This window comes from Pantherophis guttatus, chromosome 3 (genome assembly GCF_059756535.1).
Source record: "Pantherophis guttatus breed Tessera chromosome 3, ASM5975653v1, whole genome shotgun sequence".
In the NCBI taxonomy this organism is placed as follows: Eukaryota; Metazoa; Chordata; class Lepidosauria; order Squamata; family Colubridae; genus Pantherophis; species Pantherophis guttatus.
Window position 1 is genome coordinate 76157777 of NC_142065.1, and position 6000 is coordinate 76163776.

Genomic DNA, 6000 nt, shown 5'->3' on the forward strand with positions numbered 1-6000 from the left:
GGCTGTCTATAATCGTATTTGTTTCTGTATTCTGATCTATATCTTTCTTTTAAAAATTTTGGGCAATCTCTTCTATTGTGTTCCCTGGATCCACAATTATGACATTTAAATGTTCCACTATATTTTTCTTGGAAAGCTACTTTCCTATATGGTTTGTGTTCTGTGTGATTGTTAGAACGATTCCTTCTTGAATTATCTTCTGTTATCAATTTGTTGGACAGACTTTCTATGGATAAATATCCTAGATTGATTGTGTCTAAATGTGACATAAAATTGTCCCATGATGGATCAAGTGAGTTGATAATAACACTTTTCATTGTTTGGTCTGAAATCACCTCCCCCCTCAAATGCAGTTCAGCTCTTATTTTGTTCAAAGATATTAAATGCTCACTTATGGAAACCCCTGGTTTTATCCTAGACGAAAAGAAATCTTTAGATATTCTTGTGGTGGTAGCTACACTGTCACTGTGAAACAAATTAAACATGCATTGAATAATTTCTGAAACAGTCAAATTTGGCTTAATGCTGTGATACATTGCAGGAGACACACTAGATATTATTAAGAAAAAAGCTCTATGGTGTAAACAATCTATTTTTAGAGTCCAAGGTCTTTTTGGGGGACTAGTGATAAAAAACAGTAAGTTTTCCTTCATAAAGACAACCTGGAGCTGTTGATACCATTCTTGTAAATTAATGCCATCAACCCTTAGTTTTGGGAAGTCACTGGGTAAATTTCCGACATTATTGGGTCCATTACTTACAACCTGAGGTAGTCCGTGGTCTCATAAATGCAGAAAATTGCAAAACGGCGTGGGGATGCTCGCTACAAGTCTGCATGGTCTTCTCTCCAGTTCATGTCTTCCCGGACCGTCTGCGTAGTTTCGCGCATGCGCGTTGCCCATTTCTTCTTCGGCGTCGTCGTGGAAGGTTCTCCCCATTGCGGCTTGCTCGCTCTGCTCCTCTTCAGACGAGTCGGTCTCTGGTTCGACTTTGGGAGTCCTGACGACTGTGGCTGCTCTTCCTCTTCTATTGAGGGCGTTGGTGCTTGCTTCGGTCTGCGGCGTAGGGCGGTATCGGCAGGGCTCTCTGGGTTCGGGCGTCAGCGCTCTCATAGTCAGGATGGGAGCGGGCAGGTCTTGAGGCATTGGCTTGCTCGCTCGTTTCTTCGACATCTTTTTAGTAATTTTTAGTTTTGGCCCAAATGCAGCAAAGAGCGTTTTCATCGCTGATTTTATTTGGTGTTTTGTTGAATCGTCCTCACTTTCTGGTTCTGATTCTTCTGAGGTGTTTGAATCTTCCTTTTCGTTTTCGTTGTCTGATAACGTTTTTCGCGCCAGAAATTTTGAATTGAGCTTGCTGATTGGCTCTGCTTCGCTCATCTTGGAGGCCTGTTGAAACCAAGATGGCTGCCGTTCAAATTTTCGCGCGGGATCACCATTTTTCTTCTTTGTAATGATTTTCTCCGCAATCATTTCACTCACTATTTTTGGGTCTTTAGGCTTTTCATTAGTGATGTTTTTCTCTCTCGCTGCTCCGCTGTTCTTCAGCATATCTTGGAGGTTCGCGATGAGGCTTTCATCATTCTTCTGGCTTTTTAATAGTTTTAATATCTCTGACCTGAGTTCGTTATTCTCTATTTCGATTTCCTCCTGGTCATCAATTATTTCTTCGTCTTCAGTGGTGTATTCTTCGGACTCTCTCGAAATTGCGTTTGTGGATTCGTCGATTATTTCTTGTTCCGTTTCCATTTCTTTGCTGTAGGCCCTGGTGTTGGGCCTATCTTTCTTAGACATTTTTAAGTTTTTTATTGAGTCAATTAACCATCCTCTGCTACCAGCTTGTTGCAATATTTTCAGGATCAGACTCAATAAGATTAGCAAGAGTTAAAGGCTTAACTATATATTCTTTTATTTACAATAGGCATTCTATATTCACTGAATATTCACAGATAGAAGCAAGGGAAAGGGTGTAGGTAGCTCCTTATATATACAATGGGTGGAGCTATATGTGGGAGTGGTGAATTATGAATACATTAAGAAGTGAAGAATAACTTAACCCCTGATACCCTGTTTGTACACTATTTACACATTAGAGAATAAGGCATTTACATCTGACAGATCTTTTGTGGTCTCACGGTACTTTAGTCCTCGGTTCTCTGCAAAAGGAGGCCTGGACAAGATCTGCAACAAAAGGCTTTGCAAATTGAGGGAAGGCCTGAAACATCAAAGCTTTCCCTCCATTTGCAAAGCCTTTTGCCATCTTTGCAAAAAGCCTTTGCAGTCCAAAATAGAGTTCCACAACTCCGTTTTGGCACGTGAAGGCCTCGTCCAGCACTTTGAAGCTGAAAACAGAGCTTCAGAGTGGCACAGGCCTTGTCCGGCACCTTCCAAAGCTCCGTTTTATGCTGCAAAGTGCCGGAAAAGGTCTCTGCATGCCAAAAAAGAGCTCCTGAGGGGCATGTGTGCCTGAGAGGCTGGACAGGAGACAGCTTGCTAGTTATTTGCACGGTAAGTGACCCGGAGTGGCAGGTTGGAGGGGGGGGAAGCAATTGTGGGGAGCATGAGGTATTTCATTGGGTTGGAGAGGCCTTGTGTGGTCTTAAGCATGTGACCTATTCCATCACTAGGCTCCCCATGGCCTTACCCACCCTGAAATACCTCATGTGCACTTAATGAACTGCACATTTGATTAACAAATGTGTGGGCAAAAGGAGGGAGTGATTGCGTTCAAGGTATGAGATTCACTCCCACAAATCCTTGGGTTACGAATGGAATGGGCAGGCTCCATTACATACCTAACTCGAGGACTAACTGTATATGAAAATAGGAAGTCATAAATGGAAATTACTCATGAGTGAGTTAATATGGAACAAACAGAGAATAGTTTCGGGGGGGAAAAAGAGCAAAATGAAACTTTCTGAATGAATATGATCCAAAAGAAGACTTATTTTGTTATATGTTATAACAAATATGCATTTGTTATATGCATTATGAGCCACCCTGAGTCTTCGGAGAGGGGTGGCATACAAATTGAATTAATACATTAATTAATAAATAAATATGATGTGAATGATTAGGTTAGATTTCCACCTAGGTACCTACAGGTTTCCTTCAGGATAAACATTTCAAAATTGATCTATCTGAACCTGTGCTGGCTGTATCTCTCTTATAGCAGAGGAGGAGAGGCAAATAAAAATAATGTTAAAAAACAGACTAGCGCTATATGTTACTTTTTCGTACTTAAAGAACTTCTTCCGTAATGTAATGTTATAATGTGTTATGCTATTTATGTCATTTCGATTATTTCTTGAAATTGTTACTGTTTCTAGTGTGGATATTTTAATCATATGTATGATTTTATTATGGTTAGTCTTTGAGAGAGTATGAGGATTCAGCAGTATGCAAACTGAATGAATAAACAGGAGGGATCTGTAGGAAATTGTGAGCAAAAATGGAGATGGGAGAAAAGAAAGATATGATAGAAACTAGAATGAAAATACAATATCTATAGGAAGAGAAAATAGTTTTCTATTTTACAAGAAAGACCAGGGAAGAATAAAAAAGAGACATGACAAGGCAATTCTCTCTCTCCCTCTCTCTCTCCCCCCCCTCTCTGAGCTATGATAAGGAAAAACAGGTAGTTCTTGACTTACAACAGTTCATTTAGTGACCATTCAAAGTTACAAAGGCACTGAAAAAAGTGAGTTATCACCATTTTTCACAGTTATGACCTTTGCAGCATCCCCATGCTCACATGATCAAAATTCAGAAGCTTGGCAACTGGTTCATGCTTATGACCATTGCAATGCCTTGGGGTCATGTGATCACCTTTTGTGACCTTCTGACAAGCAAAGTCCATGGGGAAGCCAGATTCACTTAACAACCAGGTTACTAACCTATCAACTGCGGTGATTCACTTAACAATTGTTGCACAAAATGTCATAAAGTGGGGCAAAACTCATTTAATAAAGATCTCACTTAGCAACAAAGAGTTTGGGTTCAATTATGGTCATAAGTCGAGGGTTATCTATAGGTGTTGGGAACAGACTAAACGCCAAAAGCGCATGGAAAGCTGTTACCTTCCCAACAAAGATGGTCCCTATTTTTCTACTTGCATTTTTTATGTGCTTTCGAACTGCTAGATTGGCAGAAGCTGGGACAAGTAACAGGAGCTCACCCCGTTACGCAGCACTAGGGATTCGAAGCGCTAAACTGCCGACCTTTCGATCGACAAGCTCAGCATCTTAGCCACTGAGCCACCGCATCCCTAAATATTAATATAAAGACCCATAACAGATAAAGCTCTGCAAATAGAAGTAGAGCAACTATGGAAAGCAAAGGTAATATCAATAGTGATAGGTGCCTTGGTGCAATCTGAAACATTTGGAGTTCCACCTGGAAGGAAGGAAAGGAGTCCCTGTAGATTTTACTCTGCTAGTCATTGTTGAGTATATGGGGTGGTGCTCATCTCCATTTGGAGGCAGTGAACCAGTAGTGTCCAAAGATGTTTCTGTGGTCATGTGGCCAGCTTGATGTCATGGAACACTATATCCTCCCCATTGAAGTGGTACATATTTATAGATTGACATTTACATCAGAGGTGGTTTCAGCAGGTTCTGACCAGTTCTGGAGAACTGGAGGCAGAAATTTTGAGTAGTTCAGAAAACCAGTAATAAAAGTTCTGACTGGCCCCGCCCCCATCTATTCTCTGCCTCCCAGTTCTCAGCTGATTGGGAGGAAATGGGGATTTTGCAGTATCTTTCCCCTGAAGTGGGGTGGAATGGATATTTTACAGTATCCTTCCCCTGCCATGCCCACCAAGCCACACTCACCAAGCCATGCCACGCCTACCAAGCCACACCCACAGAACTGGTAGTAATTTTTTTGAAACCCACCACTGATTTACATGCTTTCAAACTGCTAGGTGGGCAGTATGTAGGCAAAGACGAATGCTCACCCCATTGTGCAATGCTTGTACCTCAAACCTGGGTTGTCGACTTTCCAGCCAGTAAGCCCAGTGTTTAAACCACTGAGTCATCACACCAACCTGAACACTATTGGCATGGAGAAAATGATCATCAGCCAATTGCAAAAGGAAGCTTTACTTGGACTAGGTTACATTCTGCAACAATACCTTTAACACAATTGAACAATAACATCTCTCTTTTCCAGGTCCTTAATAGATGATAGAGGGGAGGCGGGAGCCAAATCCAGTCTAAACTGTGCAACCAACCATAATAAAAGGAGATAAAATATGAATCCTGTTTGGAACACAATGAAAATAATTATTTCACAGAATGCTATAAAAATAGGTGGAGTTTTACTAATCTGAAGACTGAAAAGATACTTGGTAGAAGAATTAAGTGAAAGAAAGTGTGATGAAACTAAGTATTGACTACGAGAACAATTCCTGCAAAAACTAAGCATAGGAGCAGGTTACTGCATGAGTATGGAGACAGAAAAATAATTGCAAAGTAATCTTGTCAAACAAACAAACAATAAATGGTTAAGATTAAAAGAAGCAAGAAAATGCAGTGACCTTCTTGATTTTGTTTAGTGGAAAATAGATTCAGAGGGGTAAAGAAAATTTAATAGCAAAAAAAAAAAAAAAGTCACAAAACTGTTTGAAACTGAAACTAAAGAGAGGGAATGCTGGAAGGAGAATTATAGCAATATACCAGAAATGTCACAAATGTGATAGTGTCCAAGAAGAAAAGATGAAAAAAATCATAAAAACTGTGTGAATGTTGAAAAATTGTAAAATCACAAGTCTAGCTAGTATAAAGTGGAAAATATTCCTATGGATGTGATTTGTTTATGGAAAGACTGTGAGATTCGTTTAACCTGTGAAGATTGCATCCCTTCTTGATTATTGGAAGAATGCTGTTGTGCTTCAATATACAAAGGTACCAATTGTGAATGTAAAAACCACTGGAAAATTAGTCGCTTAGGTGCACTTGGGAAGGTGTCTGGTAGAATTCTGATCAAAAGGTAAAAGAGG